Source organism: Dysidea avara, chromosome 3 (assembly GCF_963678975.1).
Source record: "Dysidea avara chromosome 3, odDysAvar1.4, whole genome shotgun sequence".
In the NCBI taxonomy this organism is placed as follows: domain Eukaryota; kingdom Metazoa; phylum Porifera; class Demospongiae; order Dictyoceratida; family Dysideidae; genus Dysidea; species Dysidea avara.
This window is the reverse complement of record NC_089274.1, coordinates 41595356-41608437: the sequence shown is the minus strand read 5'-3', so window position 1 is coordinate 41608437 and position 13082 is coordinate 41595356. Positions and strand designations below refer to the sequence as shown.

Below are 13082 nucleotides of genomic sequence, written 5' to 3'. Positions count from 1 at the left end.
CAGCTGCAAAGAAATCACCACTGCCCAAATTTCAAGGCAATAGCTCTTTCCAATCTGAAGTTATCAATTGTCAAAGTTGGCAAATTGGATGTGTGGAAGGCCCCTTTTCGCAAATCCGGTCACATATGTATTATATGTGACCGGATTTACGAAAAAGGGTCTTCCACACACATCCAATTCTATGAACTTGAATGACCATACCTTTGTGCTCAAAGAAGATACTAACCTGAAATTTTGTTCATGCATTAACCTATGTTGTTACTCATTACTGTCCAAATTTCAAGGCAATGCTATTTTCCTATCTGACATTATGAACTGCCAAAGTTCGTAAATTGGATGTGTGTGGAAGACCCCTTTTCGCAAATCCGGTCACATATCAAGACACACGGTAGTGTGTCGTGCGGCCCAAGAAGCCGGCGCGTAACACCCGTGAGTATATTGACAGGAAGAAAGAAAACGCAATTTTCGCACCTCCGTAGCTCTGTGCTTCCTTGATGAAACAAGACGATTTTTGCTGTGGACATGCCCCCCAACTGCAGCACTCTACATTCCAAATTTGAGCGAAATCGCTTCGCGCGTTCCCGAGATATGCGACTTCAAAAATTGGCTGAGTTTCTTCGTTTTTTTTTTCTTCTTCTTCTTCTTCTTCTTCTTCTTATTTTTCTTTTTCTTGTCGCACACTTACAAAAACTGCTATAAAACTCGAACGCGTTATCCGATTGCCTTGAAATTTGGCACACAGAAGGGGGGTATAAAGGCGCATCTCGGTACCAACTTTGGCTGGAATACCATAAACAGACAAAGAGTTATGAGCGATTATGCACGAAAAATAACACCAATATGTTGTCACGCCTACAGGGTAAACCGCGTATGGGAAGAAGCTGAAAATCGGTGGGTGAATAGGTTAACTATTGAACCTTAAACCTTTTGTGGTTTGAAAGAAATCGAGCTAAAAACCAGGAAGATACAGCGAAAAAATCAACAGTGTGTAACAATTACGCAATCGAGATTAGCTAATTTTTAATATTTTTATTTTATTATTATTATTATTATTATGCTTGCCACGCCTACCAGGTAAACCGCTTGGGGTAATGCTTTCAAAATCGCTGTACAGATGGAGTTATCATCTTAGAAAGGCTCTTCAATGGTGTAGAAGAATCAGACTTAAATCCACGGAGTTATAACACGAAATCCAACTTGGTGTAGCAAGTGCGAGATCGAGATACTCTAATAGAGCAGTCATCCTAATAGAGCAGTCACCCTGAACAGAATTAAAGAGATCAGTTAGAAATAAGTAACCTGTATAGAGATCAGCTACAAACAAATCACCCTGTAGAGAGTTCAGCTACAAACAATTCACCCTGTTAAAACATCAGTTAGAAGAAGATTTCTTGTAGAGAGTTCAAATACAAACAAATCACCCTGTTGAAAGATCAGCTAGAAGATGTCACCTTGTAGATAGTTCAGTTACAAAGAAACCACCATGTAGAGAATTCAGCTACAAACTAGTGACCCTGTAGATACATCAGCTAGAAGAAGTTACCTTGTAGAGAGTTCAGCTACAAAGAAACCATTCTGTAAAGAGCTCAGCTGCAAACAAATCACCTATACAGAATTCAGCTACAAACAAATCACCCTGTAGAGAGATCAGCTAGAAGAAGTTACCTTGTAGATAGTTCAGCTACAAACAAATCATCCTGTAGAGAGATCAGCTAGAAGAAGTTACCTTGTAGATAGTTCAGCTACAAACAATTCACCCTGTACAGAGCTCAGTTAAAAGAGGTTTCCTTGTAAAAAGTTCAGCTACAAACAAATCACCCTGTAGAGAGATAAGTAAGAAGAAGTTACCTTGTAGATCGTTCTGCTACAAACAATTCACCCTGTAAAGAGATCAGCTAGAAGAAGTTACCTTGTAGAGAGTTCAGCTACAAAGAAACCATCATGTAGAGAATTCAGCCGCAAACAAATCATGTATAGAGAGTTCAGCTACAAACAAATCTCCCTGTAGAGAGATCAGCTAGAAGAAGTTTCCTTGTAGAGAGTTCTGCTACAAACAAATCACCCTGTAGAAAGATCAGCTAGAAGAAATCACCTTGTAGAGAGTTCAGCTTCAAAGAAACAATCATGTGAGAGTTCAGGTACAAACAAATTGTCCTGTAGAGAGATCAGCTAGAAGAAGTTACCTTGTAGAGAGTTCAGCTACAAAGAAACCATCATGTAGATAGTTCAGGTACAAACAAATCACCCTGTAGAAAGATCAGCTATAGAAGAAATCACCTTGTAGAGAGTTCAGCTACAAAGAATCTATCGTGTAGAGAGTTTAACTACAAACAAATCACCCTGTAGAAAGATCAGCTATAGAAGAAATCACCTTGTAGAGAGTTCAGCTACAAAGAAACCATCATGTAGAGAGTTCAGCTACAAACAAATCGGCCTGTAGAGAGATCAGCTAGAAGAAATTACCTTGTAGAGAGTTCAGCTACAAAGAAACAATCATGTAGAGAGTTCAGCTGCAAGCAAATCACCTGTAGAGAGTTCAGCTAGAAACAAGTCACCCTGTAGAGAGATCAGCTAGAAACAAGTCACCTTGTAGAGAGTTCAGCTAGAAGAAGTAACATTGTAGAGCTACAAAGAAGCTACCATGTAGAGTTCAGCTGCAAACAAATCACCCTGTAGAGAACTCAGCTACAAACAAATCGCCCTGTAGAAAGATTAGCTAGAAGAAGTTACTTTATAGGGAGTTCAGCTATGAACAGATCACCCTGTAGAGAGTTCAGCTACAAACAAATCACCCTGTAGAGAGTTAAGTTACAAAGAAACCACCATGTAGAGAGTTCAGCTGCAAAAAAAATCAATCACTCTGTAGAGAGTTCAGCTAGAAGAAGTCACCTTGTAGAGAGTTAAGCTGCAAATAAATCACCCTGTAGAGAATTCAGCTACAAACAAATCACCCTGTAGAAAGATCAGCTAGAAGAAGTTACCTTGTAGAGAGTTCAGCTACAAAGAAACCACCATGTAGAGAGTTCAGCTGCAAACAAATCACCTGTAGAGAATTCAGCTAGAAACAAGTCACCCTGTAGAGAGATCAGCTAGAAACAAGTCACCCTGTAGAGAGTTCAGCTAGAAGAAGTCACATTGTAGAGAGTTCAGCTACAAAGAAACTACCACGTAGAGAATCCAGCTGCAAACAAATCATCCTGTAGAGAGTTCAGCTAGAAGAAGTCACCTTTTAGAGAGTTCAGCTACAAAGCAACCACCATGTAAAGAGTTCAGCTGCAAAAAACTCAATCACCTTGTAGAAAGATCGGCTAGAAGAAGTTACCTTGTAGAGAGTTCAGCTACAAAGAAACCACCATGTAGAGAGTTCAGCTGCAAACAAATCACCTGTAGAGAGTTCAGCTAGAAACAAGTCACCCTGTAGAGAGTTCAGCTAGAAGAAGTCACATTGTAGAGAGTTCAGCTACAATGAAACTCCCATGTAGAGAGTTCAGCTGCAAACAAATCACCCTGTAGAGAACTCAGCTACAAACAAATATGCAGTGAAAAAGATCAGCTAGAAGAAGTTACCTTGTAGAGAGTTCAGCTACAACGAAACCACCATGTAGAGAGTTCAGCTACAAACAAATCACCTGTAGAGAGTTCAGCTAGAAACAAGTCACCCTGTAGAGAGATCAGCTAGAAACAAGTCACCTTGTAGAGAGTTCAGCTAGAAGAAGTCACATTGTAGAGAGTTCAGCTACAAAGAAACCACCATTTAGAGAGTTCAGCTGCAAACAAATCACCCAGTAGAAAGTTCAGCTATGAACAGATCACCCTGTTGAGAGTTCAGTTAGAAACAAGGAATCCTGTAGAGAAATCACCTAGAAGTATCACCTTGTAGAGTTCAGCTACAAACAAATCACCTGTAGAGAGTTCAGCTACAAACAAATCACCCTGTAGAGAGATCAGCTAGAAGAAGTTACCTTGTAGGGATTTCAGCTACAAACAAATCACCCTGTAGAGAGTTCAGCTACAAAGAAACTATTCTGTAAAGAGCTCAGCTGCAAACAAATCACTTGTACAGAATTCAGCTACAAACAAATCGCCCTGTAGAGAGATCAGCTAGAAGAAATTACCTTGTAGATAGTTCAGCTACAAACAAATCACCCTGTAGAAAGATCAGTTAGAAGAACTTACCTTGGAGAAAGTTCAGCTACAAAGAAACCATTTTGTAAAGAGCTCAGCTGCAAACAAATCACCTGTACAGAATTCAACTACGAACAAATCACCCTGTAGAGATCAGCTATAAGAAGTTACCTTGTAGATAGTTCAGCTACAAACAAATCTCCCTGTAGAGAGATCAGCTAGAAGAAATTACCTTGTAGAGAGTTCAGCTACAAAGAAACCACCATGTAGAGAGTTCAGCTGCAAAGAAATCACCCTGTAAAATCACCCTGTAGAAAATTCTGCAGAAACAAATTGCCCTGTAGAAAGATCAGTTAGAAGAAGTTACCTTTTAGAGAGTTCAGCTACAAAGAAACCATTCTGTAAAGAGCTCAGCTGCAAACAAATCACCTATACAAAATTCAGCTACAAACACATCACCTGTAGAGAGATCAGCTAGAAGAAGTTACCTTGTAGATCGTTCAGCTACAAACAATTCACCCTGTAGAGAGAGCAATTAGAAGAAGTCACCTTGTAGAGTGTTCAGTTACAAAGAAACCACCATGGAGATTTCTGTAATCAATATATGTGACCGGATTTGCGAAAAGGGGTCTTCCACACACATCCAATTCCGTAAATGTTGGAGACCATAACTCAGTGTTCAAGTAACATAATTATTAACCTGAACATTTCACCATGTATTCAGCTATAGTGGTGCTCACCACTGCCCAAATATCAAGGCAATAGCTCTTTCCAATCTGAAGTTATCAATTGTCAAAGTTGGCAAATTGGACCCCTTTTCGCAATCCGGTCACATATGTATTATACAGTATATATAATTTGTACATTTACTGATAAAATATTTAAAGTACATCTACTTCATCTTTTCTCTTCCTGTAGTTAAGAAAAAACATAGGTTAAAAAAGTCCCAAAGCTGGCCATAGGCCGGCTTTGGGGTATACAAATACAAAAGAATGAATCTAATCCAAAACAGCCAAGCTGTAAAAAAAGTGTGCGGCCCTCAGAAGGCTATGGTGAAAAAAGATGTGAAATCCAAGGTGGCGGCCAAGAAATGGCTGTGATGTAGGTTAGTGGTAAAAATTTTAATAACGACAATTCAGGTGAATTTTTGTGAAGCGGCACAAAAATTCACCTGAATTGTCATTATTAAAATTTTTACCACTAACCTACCATCACAGCCATTTCTTGGCCGCCACCTTGGATTTCACATCTTTTTTCACCATAGCCTTTCTGAGGGCCGCACACTTTTTTTACAGCTTGGCTGTTTTGGATTAGATATATAATTTGTACATTTACTGATAAAATATTTAAAGTGCATCTACTTCATCTTTTCTTCTTCCTGTAGTAAAGAAAAAAACATAGGTTAAAAAATTCCCAAAGCTGGCCATAGGCCCGGCTTTGGGATATACAAAACAAAAAGAAATGAAATCTAATCCAAAACAGCAAGCTGTAAAAAAAGTGTGCGGCCCTCAGAAAGGCTATGCGTGAAAAAGATGTGAAATCCAAGGTGGCGGCCAAGAAATGGCTGTGATGGTAGGTTAATGGTAAAAATTTTAATAACGACAATTCAGGTGAATTTTTATGCCGCTTCACAAATTTACCTGAATTGTCATTATTAAAATTTTTACCATTAACCTACCATCACAGCCATTTCTTGGCCGCCACCTTGGATTTCACATCTTTTTCACCATAGCCTTTCTGAGGGCCGCACACTTTTTTACAGCTTGGCTGTTTTGGATTAGATTTAGTTGTCTCTCTGTGAAGAGGTATACAGTAGGCTGCAAATAAAGTTTACGTTTTGTAATTGTAATTACGCTGTAGTAGTGTAATTACAAAAAATGTAATTACGAATTATACTCTATTGGTAATTATGAATATATTGTAAATATGGCTGGTGAAAAACCACTTTTTTGCATAAAATTATGGTTTACGCTCAAAATGTAATTACAGTGCAAACATGCGTCCCATTGTAATTACAATCTAATCAAAAACAGCCAAGCTGTAAAAAAAGGAGTGCGGCCCTTGAAAAGGCTATGGTGAAAAAAGATGTGAAATCCAAGGTGGCGGCCAAGAAATGGCTGTGATGGTAGGTTAATGGTAAAAATTTTAATAACGACAATTCAGGTGAATTTGGTGCCGCTTGGTCAATTGGCACAAAATTCACCTGAATTGTTGTTATTAAAATTTTTACCATTAACCTACCATCACAGCCATTTCTTGGCCGCCACCTTGGATTTCACATCTTTTTTCACCATAGCCTTTTCAAGGGCCGCACTCCTTTTTTTACAGCTTGGCTGTTTTTGATTAGATTTCACTTCTTTTTGTATTTGTATACCCAAAGCCGGCCTATGGCCAGCTTTGGGGCTTTTTAACCTATATATTTTCTTTACCACAGGAAAAAGAAAAAGATGAATCAGATTTTATAATACTTTAACTCATTCTGATTTTATCAGTAAATGTACAAATTATATATATAATGCATATATCAAGAGTTCATAATATAAAAAGAGAGAATATATTTATTACATGTCAATTAATCCCACAGGATAATTTGCAGCTGATTTCTCTACTGGGTGACTTGAAATGTAGCTGAACTCTCTACAGGGTGATCTGCTTGTATGTAGATGAACTCTTTACAGGATTCTCTCTACAGGGTGACTTGACTCTAGCTGAACCTCTGCAGGGTTATCTGTTTGTAGTTGAATTCTCTACAGGGTGATTTGTTTGCAGCTGATGAACTCTCTACAAGGTAACTTCTTCTAGCTGATCTGTCTACAGGGTGACTTGTTTCTAGCTGGTCTCTCTACAGGGCGATTTGTTTGTAGCAGAATTCTCTACAGGGTGATGTGTTTGCAGCTGAACTCTCTACATGGTGGTTGCTTTGTAGCTAAACTCTCTAATAAGTGACTTCTTCTAGCTGAACTCTCTACAGGGTGATCTTTTCATAGCTGAACTCTCTACAGGATGATTTGTTTGCAGCTGAACTCTCTACTTGATGATTTCTTTGTAGCTGAACTCTCTACAGGGTGATTTGTTTGTAGCTGAAATCCCTACAAGGTAACTTCTTCTAGCTGATCTTTCTACAGGGCGATTTGTTTGTAGCTGAGTTCTCTACAGGGTGTTCGTTTGCAGCTGAATTCGCTACATGGTGGTTTCTTTATAGCTGAACTCTCTACAAGGGGACTTCTTCTAGCTGATCTCTCTACAGGGTGATTTGTTTGTAGCTGAACTTTCTACAGGTGATTTGTTTGTAGCTGAACTCTCTACAAGGTGATACTTCTAGGTGATCTCTCTACAGGATGACTTGTTTCTAACTGAACTCTCAACAGGGTGATCTGTTCATAGCTGAACTTTCTACTGGGTGATTTGTTTGCAGCTGAACTCTCTACATTGTGGTTTCTTTGTAGCTGAACTCTCTACAAGGTAATTTCTTCTAGCTGAACTCTCTATAGGGTGACTTGTTTCTAGCTGATCTCTCTGCAGGGTGATCTGTTCATAGCTGAACTTTCTACGGGGTGATTTGTTTGCAGCTGAACTCTCTATACATGGTAGTTTCTTTGTAGCTGAATTCTCTACAATGTGACTTCTTCTAGCTGAACTCTCTACAAGGTGACTTGTTTTCTAGCTGATCTCTCTACAGGGTGACTTGTTTCTAGCTGAACTCTCTACAGGTGATTTCTTTGTAGCTGAACTCTCTACATGATGGTTTTGTTGTAGCTGAACTCTCTACAAGGTAACTTCTTCTAGCTGATCTTTTTACAGGGCATATTTGTTTGTAGCTGAGTTCTCTACAGGGTGATTTGTTTGCAGCTGAACTCTCTACATGGGAGTTTCATTGTAACTGAACTCTCTACAATGTGACTTCTTCTAGCTGAACTCTCTGCAGGTGATTTCTTTGCAGCTGAACTCTGGTTTCTTTGTAGCTGAACTCTCTACAAGGTAACTTCTTATAGCTGATCTTTCTACAGGGTGACTTGTTTCTAGCTGATCTCTCTGCAGGGTGATCTGTTCATAGCTGAACTTTCTACGGGGTGATTTGTTTGCAGCTGAACTCTCTATACATGGTAGTTTCTTTGTAGCTGAATTCTCTACAATGTGACTTCTTCTAGCTGAACTCTCTACAAGGTGACTTGTTTTCTAGCTGATCTCTCTACAGGTGATTTCTTTGTAGCTGAATTCTCTACAATGTGACTTCTTCTAGCTGAACTCTCTACAAGGTGACTTGTTTTCTAGCTGATCTTTTTACAGGGCATATTTGTTTGTAGCTGAGTTCTCTACAGGGTGATTTGTTTGCAGCTGAACTCTCTACATGGGAGTTTCATTGTAACTGAACTCTCTACAATGTGACTTCTTCTAGCTGAACTCTCTACAGGTGATTTCTTTGCAGCTGAACTCTGGTTTCTTTGTAGCTGAACTCTCTGCAAGGTAACTTCTTCTAGCTGATCTTTCTACAGGGTGATTTGTTTGTAGCTGAATTCTCTACAGGGTGATTTATTTGCAGCTGAACTCTCTACAAGGTGACTTCTTCTAGCTGAACTCTCTACAGAGTGATTGATTTTTTTGCAGCTGAACTCTCTACATGGTGGTAGCTTTGTAGCTGAACTCTCTAAAAGGTGACTTATTCTAGCTGAACTCTCTAAAGGGTGATCTTTTCATAGCTGAACTCTCTACAGGATGATTTGTTTGCAGCTGAACTCTCTACATGGTAGTTTCTTTGTAGCTGAACTCTCTACAAGGTAACTTCTTCTAGCTGACCTTTCTACAGGGTGATTTGTTTGTAGCTGAATTCTCTACAGGGTGATTTATTTGCAGCTGAACTCTCTACAGAGTGATTGATATTTTTGCAGCTGAACTCTCTACATTGTGGTTTCTTTGTAACTGAACTCTCTACAGTGTGATTTGTTTGTAGCTGAACTCTCTACAGGGTGATCTGTTCGTAGCTGAACTCCCTACAAGGTAACTTCTTCTAGCTGATCTTTCTACAGGGCTATTTGTTTGTAGCTGAGTTCTCTACAGGGTGATTTGTTTGCAGCTGAACTCTCTACATGGTAGTTTCTTTGTAGCTGAACTCTCTACAATGCGACTTCTTCTAGCTGAACTCTCTACAAGGTGACTTGTTTCTAGCTGATCTCTCTACAGGGTGACTTGTTTCTAGCTGAACTCTCTACAGTGGATTTGTTTGCAGCTGAACTCTCTACAAGGTAACTTCTTCTACCTGATCTTTCTACTGGGTGATTTGTTTGTAGCTGAATTCTCTACAGGGTGACTTTTTTCTAGCTGATCTCTGTACAGGGTGACTTGTTCCTGCTGAACTCTCTACAGGTGATTTGTTTGCAGCTGAACTCTCTTACATGGTGGTTTCTTTGTAGCTGAACTCTCTACAAGGTTACTTCTTCTAGCTGATCTCTCTACAACATGACTTGCTTCTAACTGAACTCTCTACAGTGTGATCTGTTCATAGTGGAACTTTCTACTGGGTGATTTGTTTGTAGCTGAACACTTTGCATGATTGTTTCTTTGTAACTGAACTCTCTACAAGGTAACTTCTTCTAGCTGATCTCTCTACAGGGCAATTTGTTTGAGCTGAACTCTCTACATGATGGTTTCTTTGTAGCTGAACTCTCTATTAGGTACCTTCTTCTGGCTGATCTGACTACAGGGTGACTTGTTTGTAACTGAATTCCCTACAGAATAATTTGCAATGTAATAAATTATAATTGAGTAAATTATAAATGCAGCTGAATGCTTTATTAGGGTGACTGTTCTATTAGAGTATCTCGATCTCGCATTTGCTACACGTAGTTGCCTTTCGAATCATAACTCAGTGGTTTGTAATCCGATTCTTCTGTACTACTGCAAGGACTTTCTATGATGATTATTCCAGCTACATACTGATTTTCAGCTCATTGCTCTAAGCGGTTTGCCTGGTAGATACAAAAACTAATAGTTTTTTTATTCATAAAAATCGATTGCGTAATTTTGACACAGGTCGGGTTTTGTGTCATATCTCCGTGGTCTTTATCCCAATTCCTTTCAAACCACAAAAAGGCACTCCTACGCTGGTTGCTCCATCTACATATCAATTTTCAACTGATTCCTCAAAGGAGTTTACCCTGTAGGCGTGACAGACCTTCGACCTTATTTTACGCAAATAATCGGTCATAACTCCGTGAATGCTCATCGGATTCCTACCAAAGTTGGTACACAGATCCGCCTTAATGAACCCTTTACGTGTGCCAAATTTCAGCCCGATCCGAGCACGCATTCGTGTTTTATGGCGGATTTTGCGAATGTGAGAAATGAAGAAGTAGAAGAAGAAGAAAAAAACGAAGAAATTAAAACGAAATTTTGTTCGCTCGTATCTCGGAAATGGCTGGAGCGATTTTCTTCAAAGTTGGTGTGTAGACTCCCCTTACTGGCCGGCACCTCTCTAGCAAATTTGGTTCCAATCGGATAAGGGATCACAGAGCTACATAGGTGTGAAAATTGCGTTTTCTTTCTTCCTGTTAATATACTCACGGGTGGCACGCCGGCTTCTTGGGCCGCACGACACACTACCGTGTGTCTTGATTATGAAACATAAACTTTTTTTCCAACTTACTGTACATGGCAAACATACCCTCTGGAATTCCTTTGATCTGAGGTATGAAAGTGTTAAATTTTATCACACTTACTTATCAGATTATGAATATAATCTATACAAAAACATAAGCTATGAAAAAAGGGTGCAGCTTTCAAAACCACCTGGATGAAAAGGCTGTGAAATCAAAGGTTGCAACCGAGAAATGGCTGCAATCATACTATTGCCACTCATTTTTAATGATAATGATGTAATCATTTAGAGCTGAGCGATAGTTGTGATTTATCAATTATCGTGATATTTAGCAGCAATCGTGATTATGATAGTATGCAATCATACTATCGTGATAATTTGTGCTTAGTAAAACAGAAGTAAACATGATATTGTTAAAGTTAAAGTAATTACAAAAGTCCAGTAGAACATGTACAACAAAGATCACAACTGTAATACATTACCAATATAGTGTTAGAAAAGCAGATGCATGGTGTGTAATTGGATTATTCATGAGTATCTTTAACAACTAGTAGCAATATCGTGATACTATCACTATCGTGATATAAAAGTTACTACAATCGTGAATAGTGATAGTTGTACTATTGTTCAGCTCTATAATCATTAGAAATGATTAGCATTAGCATCATTGCAGCCATTTCTTGGTTGCCACTGTAGAGCTCTGTTTTCTGCTTCAAGTACTTCAATCCTAGCCAACAAGGCTGTGTTCACCAACACCTCTGCATTTGATGTACCAATTTCCACCGAAGATGCAGATTCAATCAGAGATGAAATATCAGATGGAAGCACCGAAGTAGACTGTACATCAGACAAACCATCACCATTTTCATTTGACAACTCATGTACTTTGTAATCAATGCAGAATTGTTCACCTGTCATAGCAGTGAGTGAAAGATGCTCTGGTGTTGTGTCTGCAGGTGTTGTGTCTGCAGGTGTTGGAACAATATTAGATGCAGTGCTAATAGTGGAAAGCTCTTTTCTACTTTCTCTAGCTTTTGCTTTCTTTGCCCTTGGTAGTTTCTTTTTAATAGGAGATGAAAACCACTTGCCCAAGTTTAGTTGTGGCTCTTGCTGGTATCTCCACCCAGAAAATGTCGAGAGTATATATGAGAATGAGGTGTAAGTTGTTCTTCAGTCATTTCTAACAGTGGAAGCCAGCGCTTCTGTTGTACTGCAATTGTTGTGAATCGATGAAATGAACAGTCCGGGTCCTTTTGTAAGTTATTTGCCACACACAACACAATGCTGGCCAGGCATCATGCAATGCAAGAACACAAATCAATACAAATATACAAGCAACTAATAAAACGTACACAGCCCCCATGAAATCGCAACTTTCTGGTTACTGGAACGTCCCATCACTGCCATCCAAAGATGAACAACACGTCCATGAATCGCTTTATCAATACTTGTTATAATTAAGAAAAACGGTACAGTTTGAGCACCCAGAATACTTAAGGTTTCAAGCTCATAGTATTCAATACATTTTAGGGCCTCCTGAAGTACACCAGTTGTTGTGCAATCCGTGTAAATTGGTGTTAATTAAGATTCTGCAAATACTTTAGCTTGCGTGGAAATTGACTATTATAAGTTAAACATTCAGTGTTTGTCCATTTATCATTTCAGCCAAGACTGCACACAATAAGAATCATATGTAGATTTTCCTGGGGTGCATGGACTACAATTATTATACTGAGAATAATTATGGTGTACAGTAGATATAATGTCAGAAAAGAGATACATAATACAGAGTATGTTGTATTGTATCCATTGGGTATACCACACTGAAATCTATGCTGTGGACATGTATGAACGCATATATAATATAGCTTCACACAAACAATATGTAGCATCTACAAATAAATATATTGCACATACTACATCATATACAGTTAGTTTGTAAACTGTACAGTAGCTAATCTGCATGCACACACACACACACACACACACACACACACACACACACACACACACACACACACACACACACACACACACACACACACACACACACACACACACACACACACACACACACACACACACACACACACACACATCATTCAAATCAACAAAGTCAGATACTGTGTAGCTGCAATGTCTATTGTAAACCAGCGGTTATCAGCAACATGAAGCCATGTTGTTTACACAATGTGGTCAGACATTTATGGCTCTCACAAATAGCTAGTTTTAATTTTAACAAAACTAATACTGACTCCACCCAACTTTAGGCTTTGCGTGAGGAAATACGGTTTATACAGACACTTTTCTACAACTTGCAATTTAATTCCATAAAGTGCAATTCATGAAAACATCTTTGCTTATC

General features: G+C 38.9%; 1 protein-coding gene across 1 annotated transcript in view; it reads left to right on the top strand.

Moving 5' to 3' along the window:
* Positions 1-13082, top strand: part of LOC136248518 (E3 ubiquitin-protein ligase rnf213-alpha-like) — a 226598-nt gene that overhangs the window by 173547 nt on the left and 39969 nt on the right. The gene's annotated exons all lie outside the window — the stretch shown is intronic.